The 15,013-nt window shown below is 40.2% G+C and overlaps 1 protein-coding gene across 4 annotated transcripts in view; it reads right to left on the bottom strand.

Annotated features, from left to right (window-relative positions):
- Positions 1–15,013, bottom strand: part of PSD3 (pleckstrin and Sec7 domain containing 3) — a 693,256-nt gene that overhangs the window by 24,031 nt on the left and 654,212 nt on the right. The gene's annotated exons all lie outside the window — the stretch shown is intronic.

Below are 15,013 nucleotides of genomic sequence, written 5' to 3'. Positions count from 1 at the left end.
TTTTGGTGGTTACATGTATAGAAGATCTGGTCACCCAGAAAGGAATTTAGGTTGTTTTAGTGTGCCATAGTCATTAACTCCTTCAGGACCCTTCCATTTTTCACCTTAAGGACCAGGCCATTATTTGCATATCTGACATGTGTCACTTAATGTAGTGATAACTTTAAAACCCTTTTACTTATTCAAGCCATTCTGAGATTGTTTTCTCCCCACATATTATACTTCATGACAGTGGTAAATTTGAGTGAAAATATATTATTTTTATCTATTTAAAAAAATACCAAATTTACCAACATTTTTTAAAATTTGCAATTTTCCAAATTTCAATTTCTCTGCTTTTAAAACAGATAGTGACATTTCCTAAAATAGTTATTACTTTACATTTCCCATGTGTCTACTTCGTGTTTGGATAATTTTGTAAATGACCTTTTCTTTTTTTGGGACATTAGAAGGCTTAGAAGTTTAGATGCAAATCTTAAAATTTTGAAGAAAATTGGTGTTCCACAAGAATTAAAGGAAAATGTAGATGAAATTTCACAATTTCACATTTTTGGGCAGATTTTCCATTTAATCAATTTTTTCCAGTAACAAAGCAGGGGTTAACAGACAAACAAAACTCAATATTTATTACCCTTTATTAACAAAAACACCCCATATGTGGTCGTAAACTGCTGTACGAGCACACGGCAGGGCGCAGGAGGAAAGGAATGGCATATATTTTTTGGAGGGCAGATTTCACTGGGATAATTTTAACTTGCCATGTCACATTTGAAGACCCCCTAATGCACCCTAGAGTAGAAACTCCAAAAAAGTGACCTCATTTTGGAAACTACGGGATAAGGTGGCAGTTTTGTTGGTACATATGATTTTTGGTTGCTCTATATTACACTTTTTGTAAGGCAAGGTAACAAAAAATAGCTGTTTTGGCACAGTTTTTATTTTTTACCATGTGCTATTTTTATAGAGCAGGATCTTACGGATGTGCAATACCTAATATGTCTACTTTTTTAATTTAAGTTTTACACAATAAATGTAAGTTTTGAAACAAAACAATCGTGTTTTAGTGTTTCTATATTCTGAGTGCCATACCTTTTTTATTTTTTGGGTGATTGTCTTAAGTAGCGTGTCATTTTTTGAGGGATGAGATAACTGTTTGATTGGCATTATTTTGGGGGGCATACACATTTTTGATCGCTTAGTGTTGCACTTTTCGTGATGTAAGGTGACAAAAAAAATGTTGTTTTAGCACAGTTTTAATTTTTTTTGTACGTAGTTCAGGTGAGGGGGTAGATCATGTGATATTTTTATAGCACCAGTCGTTCAGGACACGGCAATATAAAATATGTCTGTTTTTCTTTTCTTTTTTCACAATTTTGTGTTTTATTTGGGGATTTAGTTTTTTTTACTTGAAACTTTATTTTTTTAAATTATGAAAAACAATTTTTTTACTTTTGATTTTTGTCCCACTATGGGACTTCAAATTCTGGGGTCTGATCCCCTCTGCAATGCATTACAATACAACCTGTATTGTAATGCATTGGCTGTCAGCTTTTATGCAGACAGCCTATCTGTGAGACCCTATGGAAGGCATCGGGCTTTCCTTCTCTGCCATCGGGTCCCCGCCACTGCAGCGCGGGGACCCGATGAAGATGCGGAGGGCACCCGTACCCTCTGCAAACCCTCTGCATGCTGCGGTCACCTTTGACCGTGGCATACAAGGGGTTAATACGTCGGCAAAGGTGTCTTCACCGATGCCAGCGTATGCAGCAGGGACCCGGCTTTCAGTGACTGCCTGGTCCGTGCCGCTGATCGGGCAGGCACAGCTCCTGCACCCGCCGGATCAGCCTGCCGTACATGTACAGTACAGACCAAAAGTTTGGACACACCTTCTCATTCAAAGAGTTTTCTTTATTTTCATGACTATGAAAATTGTGGATTCACACTGAAAGCATCAAAACTATGAATTAACACATGTAGAATTATATACATAACAAAAAAGTGTGAAACAACTGAAAATATGTCATATTCTAGGTTCTTCAAAGTAGCCAACTTTTGCTTTGATTACTGCTTTGCACACTCTTGGCATTCTCTTGATGAGCTTCAAGAGGTAGTCACCTGAAATGGTTTTCACTTCACATGTGTGCCCTGTCAGGTTTAATAAGTGGGATTTCTTGCCTTATAAATGGGGTTAGGACCATCAGTTGCGTTGTGGAGAAGTCAGGTGGATAAACAACTGATAGTCCTACTGAATAGACTGTTAGAATTTGTATTATGCCAAGAAAAAAAAAAAGCTAAGGTAGAATATCTGCTAGGAAACCACTGATAAAAACAGGCAACAAGCAGAAGAGACTTGTTTGGGCTAAAGAACACAAGGAATGGACATTAGACCAGTGGAAATCTGTGCTTTGGTCTGATGAGTCCAAATTTGAGATCTTTGGTTCCAACCACCGTGTCTTTGTGCGACGCAGAAAAGGTGAACGGAAGGACTCTACATGCCTGGTTCCCACCGTGAAGCATGGAGGAGGAGGTGTGATGGTGTGGGGGTGCTTTGCTGGTGACACTGTTGGGGATTTATTCAAAATTGAAGGCATACTGAACCAGCATGGCTACCACAGCATCTTGCAGCGGCATGCTATTCCATCCGGTTTGCGTTTAGTTGGACCATCATTTATTTTTCAACAGGACAATGACCCCAAACACACCTCCAGGCTGTGTAAGGGCTATTTGACCATGAAGGAGAGTGATGGGGTGCTGCGCCAGATGACCTGGCCTCCACAGTCACCGGACCTGAACCCAATCGAGATGGTTTGGGGTGAGCTGGACCGCAGAGTGAAGGCAAAAGGGCCAACAAGTGCTAAGCATCTCTGGGAACTCCTTCAAGACTGTTGGAAGACCATTTCAGGTGACTACCTCTTGAAGCTCATCAAGAGAATGCCTAGTGTGTGCAAAGCAGTAATCAAAGCAAAAGGTGGCTACTTTGAAGAACCTAGGATACAACATATTTTCAGTTGTTTCACACTTTTTTGATATGTATATAATTCCACATGTGATAATTCATAGTTTTGATGCCTTCAGTGTGAATCTACAATTTTCATAGTCATGAAAATAAAGAAAACTCTTTGAATGAGAAGGTGTGTCCAAACTTTTGGTCTGTACTGTACGTCGCTGGTCCTCAAGTCACTTCCAGCTGTGACGTACATGTACGGCAGGGGTCCTCAAGGGGTTAATGTGATGACATGAATCACACTAATGGGAGTAATACCCTAAAATGTGAAACATGTGAGCTTAAAGAGGTCATCCCACAAAAACTATTCTACATTTTTCAAAGCGGAATCTGAATACTTTGGCAATTGTATGCAATTAAATATTTACTATAGCCACTAAGTTATTCAATAAAATCAGTCTGTAAAGTGCTGTTCTTTTCCTTATTTCTCTATCCACCTCGATAAGGTAGACACAAATGTTCAGTTCATCTTTCACCAGCCAGTGTACAAGGTTAGTTCTAGCTTTGTTAGAGACTGTTATGTCCTATATGATATTAGTTTGTTTTTTATGTTAATCATGGGATAACTCTTTAAGAGAAAGCAACTCCTTGTTCATTGGAGTCACATTACATTATGTGCCAGTATTGCTCACACATAGAAGGATTACGCAGCACTGACAAAGATAATAAAAAGAAAGGCTATTGTGTATCTTTTTAATCTCCTTATTGTGATTATTGGAGAATTATTAGTGGATGCATGTACAAATGTGGCAAGTATTAACGTGATACAATGGCAACAAACTTTAAACTGACACTGAACACAACAAAAGCGGTTGAAATGTTTGCTGCAACTGTGTATTTGGCACTTTGCGAAGTTAGAGGGGTATTCCAGTTCGTTAACGTCATCTCCTATTCACCGGATAGGGGATAACTATCAGATCAGTGGGGGTCCTACCGCTGGGAACCCCACCGATCACGAGAATGGGGGTCCCTCTGCAGCCCCCTCTATGGGAGTTCTGGTAATAGCCGAGTACAGCACTTGGCTATCTCCGGAGCTCCCATAGAAATTAATGGATGGCCGTATACATGTGTCCAGCCACTCTGTTCTTTTCAGGGGAACTGCAGGAGGAACGGGGCCCCAGTCCTCGTCCTACTGCTTGGGCCTCCACCTATCTGATCGTTTTCCCCTTTCCTATGGATAGGGGGATAACTTTAACCAACCAGGACACAACTTTAATGTTTTCTACATCTCTATACCTGCTAATGTACTATAATGCCATAATGGCACGACTTTACTAAGGCACTTTGTAGTCCTAGCTGTGGGCTGGTTCCTACAGATGGTCCTGGTAATTTAAAAACCGCTTGTCAAATAATGGTAAAGTAAAAGAAGAGAGGATAAAATACAAGCATATAGATGGCAGGGGTGTAACTATAGAGGGAACAAATCTTAAAGTCGCACTCAGGTCCTTGTACCTAAAAAGTTACCCATGAGAATGCCATTACTTTAAATTACACGTGAGTCACTGTATGCAGTCACCTGAGTGAGTGTGGGGAACCAAATTCTGGTACCCTGGATACTAATCTAATTTACCATTCTGAAATGAGCTCTTGGAGTAGATGCAATCTTTCTGTAAGAACTAATCTTTTGTCCAACTATTAATGGTGAGGTTGCCAGCCAACATTTCTTACTCATTTCTCAAACAGAGCGGCAGTTATAATATTCTGCAGAATACTAAGAGTTTTATTGATTCACACTTTCAGCTGCAGCTCTCCATTGCAGTAATATTGTAATCTAGATTTCTTAAGAGATTTAAAGGAGACATTTAACGTATGAAACTGTCACTGTTTGTACATATATTGAGGATTTACTGCGGACAAATGTGAGGCCTCAGAAGAAAAAACAAGCTACTATACAATATATAATCAATTTACTGCTACCCCTAAAGAAAAATACATCCTATTTTCAGATGTAATTCTCACTTTCAGCAAAAAGCTGACGATTAGCAAAATCTTCTACTCTGCCCCGAAATAATTGTAAAAAAGGTCCAGGGAGCTGAGATCTGGGGGCGGTTCAATGCAATGAACTGGTACTTTAGGTGTCCCATGTTGATACAGAGGGAAAAAGTAGTGACCATTTTTTTCCTGACCAATAAGACAGGATTAAGGAAAAAATATATATTTTACCTTGTCGAGGAACTATATTAGTCAGGAAAAGAAGATTAATGGTGACTACCATGCTCCCATCACATCACAGGCGGCTTTAAAGATAGCTGAGGCAAGTAACATGCAGAACAGCACCCTGAGGTTACCTACACCTAGGTGTCTGTCTCTAAACAGAACTGCCTCACGGATTTTCATGTGGATTTCTCTGCCTTTCTACACCAAACCTGCATCAAAATCCGGATGTGTTACTTGCAGATTTCGATGCAGTGGAATCCGCACTAAAAATCCTCAGAAACAATTGACATGCTACAGATTTCAAAATCTTTCCGGCAGATCAATTTCTGCATGGAAAATATACGCCAAGTGTACATGGCATTTGTCAAATCTCATTCACTTTGCTGGCACTGTATTATGCTGCAGTTTTTGGGCACATAAATATGTGTGAACAAAAATGTGTGCAATATGAAACGTGTGCATATAGCCTAAAGGTGCCCATACACACTAGGTAAATGTCATCTGAACTCAACAGCTTTGCCATGGCCTAAAAAACCTTGTTGGTTTCGGTAAAAACCATAGTAAACGATCTTCTCATTTCTGCCCCTCTCCCATCACCACTAGAGAAGAAGCCCAGGAAATCTCAAATGAACAGCTTCTGGGAAAATTCCAAGTCTAAGCTGGCCAATAAACTGTCCCCAACCCGTGGCTCTGCCTAAAACTACTACTGGAAACTACTGGAGCACCAAAAGACGCAGCTTCTTCCTACTGATAACTGCCACTGTCAGCCATCGTTCTGCAGACTCTGCCTTTACACTGTAGTTATCAAAGGGTGTTGCAGTCTTCAAGCGGGAGACATTTGCTATTTGACTGTGGATCGCTGTGTTGAAGTACATGGTTTGCACACTAACAATGTGAGGTATCATTTTCATTGGTAGCCTAATGGTGTATGTGCATATAGATATGAAGAGGCCGTGATAGTGCTGAGGCGCATGTGTACCTATGTATGCTCCCATGGTGCTGGCCACCAGAGAGGTCACCGCTTCTGGACTGGTGAGGTGGGCATAACCCCTACATATGAAAAGTGTATAATGTGATGGAAAACTGAATCAAGCCAGCAAAGGATGTGATATGGACAATCACATTACATTAGTAAGGGCCTTGTATTAGATGTTGTCCAAGACTTAAACACTAAAGACCTATACTCTGGTGTTGAACCCCCACCTACCAGGTACTGAGGACCTATCCAGTATTTAAATCTTGGAGAACCCTTTTAACTTTGTCTACATGATAAATGCCATTTGCTGAAGTGAGACAACCCCTTTAAAGGCGATTGCCTTCTTTAATCTATAGTAGTTGCAAAGCAAGGCATTTCGTATTAATGTTCCTCAAGTCCAACAGTTTAAGGGTCCATTCACACGTCCGTTTTTTCTTTCCTGATCTGTTCCGTTTTTTGCGGAACAGATCAGGACCAGTTCTGGACCCATTCATTTTCAATGGGTCCTGGAAAAAAATCGGACAACACAATGTGTGCTGTCCGTTTCCGTTGTTCCGTTCCGCATGTCCGATTAAATATAAAACTTGTCCTATTCTTTTCTGCAAAAATCGGATCCTGGTACAATACAAAGTCAATGGTTCTGCAAAAAACAGAAGACATTCGTATGTCATTACGTATGTCATCCGTTTTATGCGGAATCTGTTCCTGGAAATTAAATCCTGCCCACAGAAATCACTTATTCACTTTTTTTTTTCAATTTTTTTTCAAGGAAATACAAACAATTTGATTTGCTTTGTGAAATTTATACATGTTTCTGTTTTTTGCGGATCCGCAAAAAAAAGGATGACATACGGATGACATACAGAAACATTTTCAGGAACAACGGATCCGCAAAAAACGGACCGAAATTCGGGATATAGAAAAATACTGACGTGTGAATGTAGCCTAAGTCACCTTTCTGGTCGCAGTAAAAGACTAAAGAGCTGTGGTTCTCTTCAGGAAAATATTATTCACACATGAACAAGTGCACTTGTATATGAAATGGTTAGGTCGCAATGCTGTATAGCGGTTTACTTATGGAAATATTGGAGCTAACTAGCAACTTTGAACAAAAACCTTCAAATATCCACTATGAAACTGCTTTAGCCCCATTAAATTGTTTACAAACAACTGAAAATGGAATAAAATAACAGATGTTGTAATGCCTAACCAATTTCTTGCCACTCCTGTGCAGATGCTTCGCTGCTCCCTCGGTGGTCTCTGCTTAGCCAGTGTCATTCTATTGGCTAGGAATGTTACCGCCATGCTAATCAGTGGCCACATCGGTGACCTCAGGGGTGTTGACATATCTACGCTACACCAGGAGAACAAGGAAGTGTCCATAAAGGAACCACAGGGGATTGGTAAGGTGAGGTTTAATCCTTTGTTAGCGGTTTGTGTCTCATAAAAAACAATTGCCCTATTAGTACAGTACAGTAAAATGTGGAAAAAATGCTGCAAAGAAAGCGAAATTTAAATCACATCAATAATTGGTGTGACCAAGCTTTGCCTTCAAAAAAGCATCAATTCTTCTAAGTATACTTGCACACAATTTTTGAAGGAACTTGGCAGGGAGGTTGTTCGAGAAATTTAGGAGAACTAACCACAGATCTTCTATGGATGTAGGCTTCCTAAAATCCTTCTGTCTTTTCATGTAATCCCAGATGGAATCGATGACGTTGAGATTGGGGTTCGGTGGGAGCCAGATAATCACTTTCAGGACTCCTTATTTTTTTACACTAAGGATAGTTCCTTATGACATCGGCTGTATGTCTGGGGTCGTTATCCAGCTGCAGAATAAATATGGAGCCAATAGATGGCTCCCTGATGTTTTTGCATGGTGGATAAGTATCTGTCTTGATTTCTAAACATTGAGGACACCATTAAACCTGACCAAACCGCCAATTCCATTAGCTGAAAAATATGTACAGCAGATGAAAGATACATCATACTTCCACTTTGAAATCAGAAGATGCCCAGCAATGCCATCAGCTCAGAACTGGCAGAGACCAGCGGGGCCCAGATACACCCATCTACTGTTTGGAGAAGTCTGGCTAGAAGTGGACTTCATGGAAGCCTTGCAGCTAAAAAGCCCTACCTTTGACATGGAAACAAGGCCCAGTGACTCAACTAGGTTCAAAAACATAGTAACTGGGATGTGGAAAAATGGCAGCAAGTGCTCTCGACTAATGGGTCAAAATTTGAAATACTTGGCTGTAACTGAAGTCAGTCTGTTCACCAAAGGGCTGGAGAGTGGTACAATAAGTGTCTGCAGGCAACACTGAAGCATTGTGAAGGTTCCTTGCATTTCACCAGACAGAGTTGGGGATTTGTTCAGAAATAATGGTGTCCTCAATTCTGAGAAATACAGGCAGATACTTATCATTCAGGACTATTAGGGAGGCGTTTGATTAGCTCCCAAATATCCAACCAAAGTCCATCATAACTATCTTCAATGTAAAGAAGAGCAAGGAGTCTTGGAAGTAATGATATGGCCCCCACAGAGCCCTGATCTCAACATCATTTAGTCTGTCTGGGATTACATGTAGAGACAGTAAGATTTCAGAAAACCTTCATCTACAGATCTGTGATTAGTTCTCCAAGATGTTTGGAACAACCTCTCTGCTGAGTTACTTCAAAAACTAAGTGCAACTGCACCTAGAAGAATTGATGTTGTTTTGAAGGCAAAGGGGATCATGCCAAATATTGATTGGAGTTAGATTTCTCTGTGGTTCATTCACTTTGTATTTTGTGAACTTATAAAAAATGAACTATTAACCCTTGCATTTTTTTTTTTATTCATAATTTGCTCCATTTCTCCATACCTAAAACTTTTGCACAGTACTGTACATGCTTGGAACTTTCTCCATGAGCCACATGGGATAGCCACAAACAAACCACCCTTTACTCTGGCAAACTTGAGCAATCAATGTATTTGTACATGTGTGGTACCAGCAGTGTGACATCTCAATGTGTGTCGATTCCCCTGGCAAGTTAAGCTGTTTGTGAGAAGCTGGATCTTCAATCTGAAAAGTTGTAGTTTTAGGGTGCTGGCAAACAGAGCAGTTCTGACATAAATTCATGATGCAGTTTTCAATTTAGCCAGTTTAGCAGCCTCATTAAACCCTGGTGTTCTGCATAGTGGAACTGATTTAATTAATTTCAGTTAGCTATAATAAAAAGCTGCATCCTGAATGCTTGTCAAAACAGTGCTGGTACCCTTAGTGATAACATCCCTATTAAGTCTACTACACATATTTAATGTTGGGAGTCACTAGAAAGGGGACACAATTAAAATGCTTTGAGCTGGACTCATTACAGCATTAAAACAAAAGGTACCTGTAAATGTTTTTCACAGTATTGATTTAGTTTAGCTTATTTCCAAAATAACTTAGCTCTTTATGCTGTATGTATTTATGTTGGCGCAATTGACTGGAACATAATGGGGTCAACTGATCAATGTATTTACACCCAAGCCATTGGTGTATGGGTAAATTCCAAATTCATGAATACCCTGCAGCACTTTTTTCAACACATAAAATAAAAGTAGGCAGTGCTTCACAGTCAGACATAGCTTTAATGGGAATTTCTCGCCTGCGGTACATTTTTTTTTTTTTTTTTTACAAAATAGTATCAGATATTGAAACATTTTTCAATCCATTTTTATTTTCTGATAGTATATTTTATATTTCTATTTTCTGGTGTACATGATTATGGGGGTTGTCTTCTTGCTTGAATTGTTAACAGCATTTACCCTAAGTTCACACTTGAGCGTTTTACAGCGCGTTCCTACGCGCTGTAAAACGCGCAACACATGAAAACCAATGCTTCCCTATGGGGCTGGTTCACATTTTCACGTTTTACAGCGCGTTTGAACGCGCTGTAAAACGCCCGACGCTCAAACAAGTACAGGAGCTTTTTTTTGGCGCGTTTGACGCGCGTTTGGGCCATAGACTCTTTGGACAACACTGCTGTCAATCACCCAAACGCGCGTCAAACGCGCGTTTACTATTACAAGAAACGCGCATAAAAACGCGCGACAAAATCGCGCATAAAAAAGTGCGTTTGCGAAACGCTTAGGTGTGAAACCAGGGTTAGAGATATGTTTTACAACAGCCACTTGGACCACAGGCACAATGGGCATGAGCTGAGCTCACCAACTTATATTGGCCTGTGTAGTTAAGCTGTGACATCACCTATTATGAAAGGTGGATCCTGTGCGATCTATATAAAGATGTTACTTGTCATTATAATCCTGCCAGTGATGATGATAATATGACTGCTGACAAGTGATCTACAAAGAAGATGAAGTCTTACATATTATTAAAAGGGTTATCCGACCCCTGAAAGGCCCCCCTCCCGTGTGCCCAGGCCCTTCACGCAGGTTGTACTTACCTTACTCTCCGGGTGATGCTAGAGAGGCTCATCCCTGTCACACCCGTCATTGGCTGCCCCCCCCACCCCGCCCTATATTTTCATCCGCCAGAAGGGGAGATACAGTGGCGACCGTGCGGGCTTTAGAAGCAAGTGCCAGGAAGCAAGGTAAGTACATTGTGTGTGGGGGCCTGGGCAAAAATAAACCTAAAAATAGGTTTAAAATTAAAATATGGTAAAAAAATATGTAATTTTCTGATGACAACTCATTTAGGGAAGACCAAAAATTGTACATGGTCATGTGCACGAGGCCTCAAAGAAGAATCTATTCAGACAATCTTAGTAATAATTTCTTATTTGCATTAGCACCTAGTTATTAAAGACCAGCAGCTAATTTATCCATTCTGAAATTCCAGGTGCATTTCCACATGCATCCAAAGCCACAACTAGAATCTGGGATTTTACTGTGTTTTTAGGCTTGCAGAGCAGATTGCAGCTTTACTACAATGTCAATGCGAATTGTTAAGTGGGGATGGTGATTTAAACCACAGCATATCTGTCTTCTGCTGTAACAGAGAGATTATCACAGCTGAAGGCATGGTGGGTAAAGCAGCTGAAAGATCAGTATCTATGAGTCTGCATTTTGTCTTCAAAGCCCATCTAATACACAATACTTCAAAGGTTTCTACATCTAGATAAAGGAAAACAATTTACTGTCCAGCAGCAGCCTATAAACGTGGTTTGTACTTGACATGTCAATTCAGTCTAAGGCCTCATGCACACAACAGTTGTTTTTTTCGGCCTCCGTTCCATTATTTTTGCGGATAGGATGGGGACCCATTCATTTCAATGGGTCAGCAAAAAAATGTCTGTGTTTCCCTTCAGCAAAAAAAATAGTGCATGTCCTACTTTTTTCACATTTGCGGACAAAGATAGGCATTTATTACAAGGGATCTGTGGAAAAAAACGGATCCTCAAAAAAAAAAAAAAAAAAAAAAAAAAAAACAGATGCCGCATCCGTTTTTTTTAGCGGACGCACAATTTGCGGACGCAAAAAACAACTGTCGTGTGCATGAGGCATAAAGCTGGATTTACACAGCCTGAAGTTCGGGCCGAATTATCGGGAACAGACGAATGGTCGTTCCCAATAATCTGTCCGTCTAAAGGTGCCGCCGACCACTGGATGAACGAGCGAAACACTCGTTCATCAGATGACATGAAATAAGGTGCAGCCATCCCAATCATGATTTCTGCAGCAGATTGTGATGTCAAAACAGTGATCTCCTGCCCAGAAACAATGCAGCTGTATGAGGGTAACTGATAGCGGCAGCCATTGCTCATCATACTGTGAAGGTGCCATCGCAATTAAATGCAGCGCTTCACCTCCACTAACGAGCAGGCAGTTATCAAGAAGGAAAGCTTCCTTCCTGACAATCGTCTCCACATCAGTGTAAATGCGCCTTAATACATCCCTATGCCACGCTATTCCTGAATTTTAAGTTACATGCTGTCCCTTACATATAGTTAGAGGGGTTGTCCATTCATCTTTTCTCTTTTAGGAATAGTGTCCATATTAGCTACAGGCTCTGGTACTACAGCTTGTGCCCATTCACTGGAATGGAGATGAGCTGCAATACAAGGCATAACCTAAGGAAGAGTGGTGCTGTTTCGGAGGGGAGTTGTCTTTAGGAAAAATCATTATCTTAATCCTGGCTAACCCATGTGATACAAGCTACTTCTTCAAATTCTATATAATAGAGAAATACAAAAACTGAAAATAAAATATTCTAATAAATTCTTATAAACATGGGAGAACATACAAACTCCATGCAGATGTTGTCCTTGGTCGGATTCGAAGCTAGGACCCCTGCGCTGCAAGGCACCAGTGCTAACCACTGAGCCACAGGGTTGCCCATTCACAAAGACAATACAAGAAAAACCAGCAATGGTTATTTTGCTTCTGAAATGGCTTACAATCAAGATTACCTATCTTCTATAGGATAAGATAACAGTGATATGGTATTCTGTGAAATGACCATTATATTTTAACAGACAAAAAGATTAAACTTTTTTTCCAAACTAGATAGTGGCATTTTCACATCAACGTTTTTTTTTATGTTGCTTTTTTGCAAGCACTTTTCTTGCTGTCTAGAACATTTCAACCACACTATAAAATATAAAAATCTGTCAGAATTTGTCAGGATCCACTTGAAAATGGAAGCCATGGTGCTACTGTGCACAGCATAATCCATTTCATTCCAAGCAGGAAAAAAAACAACATAGGAACACGTTAACACTTGTAAATCAGTAAATGCTGTAAAGATGAATCCTCAAGCGCTAGAAGCCTTAGCAACAGCATAGTTACATGCTTGCTGAGATAGCCATTCCAGCTCAGCATAAACACAGCAGTAAAAATGCTGTTTTAACAAGAAAAAGGTAGATAAAAGATATATGTGTGTATATATACATATATATATATTGTAAAAGTAAGCAAAGCAAAGGGCAGCACTCCGGACTTGGGTGAAGAAAAGTGGATCCTTTCTTACACCAAATACAACGTTTCAGTTCACCTAAATGGAACCTTTGTCAAGCTTTACAAAGGCTCCATTGAGGTGAGCTGAAACGTTGTATTTGGTGTAAGAAAGGATCCACTTTTCTTCATCCAAGTCCGGAGTGCTGCCCTGTGCTTATTTTTACTACAATTGGCGGATTTGTTCATCCAGAATCCTATACAAGGACTTTGCACCTGGCATTTCAAAGTGCTGCTAACTTTTTACATATATATATATATATATATATATATATATATATATACACACATACACACACACTGTGTGTATATATATATATATATATATATATATATATATATATACACACACACATACACACACACACACACTGTGTGTATATATGTATATATATATATATATATATATATATATATATACACACACATACACACACACACACTGTGTATATATATACACACACACACACACACACATACAGACAGTGTATATATATATATATATACACACAGGTGCTTCTCAAAAAATTAGCATATTGTGATAAAGTTCATTATTTTCTGTAATGTACTGATAAACATTAGACTTTCATATATATTAGATTCATTACACACCAACTGAAGTAGTTCAAGCCTTTTATTGTTTTAATATTGATGATTTTGGCATACAGCTCATGAAAACCCAAATTTCCTATCTCAAAAAATTAGCATATTTCATCCGACCAATAAAAGAAAAGTGTTTTTAATACAAAAAAAGTCAACCTTCAAATAATTATGTTCAGTTATGTACTCAATACTTGGTCGGGAATCCTTTTGCAGAAATGACTGCTTCAATGCGGCGTGGCATGGAGGCAATCAGCCTGTGGCACTGCTGAGGTGTTATGGAGGCCCAGGATGCTTCGATAGCGGCCTTAAGCTCATCCAGAGTGTTGGGTCTTGCGTCTCTCAACTTTCTCTTCCCAATATCCCACAGATTCTCTATGGGGTTCAGGCCAGGAGAGTTGGCAGGCCAATTGAGCACAGTAATACCATGGTCAGTAAACCATTTACCAGTGGTTTTGGCACTGTGAGCAGGTGCCAGGTCGTGCTGAAAAATGAAATCTTCATCTCCATAAAGCTTTTCAGCAGATGGAAGCATGAAGTGCTCCAAAATCTCCTGATAGCTAGCTGCATTGACCCTGCCCTTGATAAAACACAGTGGACCAACACCAGCAGCTGACATGGCACCCCAGACCATCACTGACTGTGGATACTTGACACTGGACTTCAGGCATTTTGGCATTTCCCTCTCCCCAGTCTTCCTCCAGACTCTGGCACCTTGATTTCCGAATGACATGCAACAGTCCAGTGCTGCTTCTCTGTAGCCCAGGTCAGGCGCTTCTGCCGCTGTTTCTGGTTCAAAAGTGGCTTGACCTGGGGAATGCGGCACCTGTAGCCCATTTACTGCACACGCCTGTACACGGTGGCTCTGGATGTTTCTACTCCAGACTCAGTCCACTGCTTCCGCAGGTCCCCCAAGGTCTGGAATCGGTCCTTCTCCACAATCTTCCTCAGGGTCCAGTCACCTCTTCTCGTTGTGCAGCGTTTTCTGCCACACTTTTTCCTTCCCACAGACTTCCCACTGAAGTGCCTTGATACAGCACTCTGGGAACAGCCTATTCATTCAGAAATGTATTTCTGTGTCTTACCCTCTTGCTTGAGGGTGTCAATGATGGCCTTCTGGACAGCAGTCAGGTCGGCAGTCTTACCCATGATTGCGGTTTTGAGTAATGAACCAGGCTGGGAGTTTTTAAAAGCCTCAGGAATCTTTTGCAGGTGTTTAGAGTTAATTAGTTGATTCAGATGATTAGGTTAATAGCTCGTTTAGAGAACCTTTTCATGATATGCTAATTTTTTGAGATAGGAATTTTGGGTTTTCATGAGCTGTAATGCCAAA

Source organism: Bufo gargarizans, chromosome 1 (genome assembly GCF_014858855.1).
Source record: "Bufo gargarizans isolate SCDJY-AF-19 chromosome 1, ASM1485885v1, whole genome shotgun sequence".
Lineage (NCBI taxonomy): Eukaryota > Metazoa > Chordata > Amphibia > Anura > Bufonidae > Bufo > Bufo gargarizans.
This window is presented reverse-complemented; position numbering and strand designations above follow the sequence as displayed.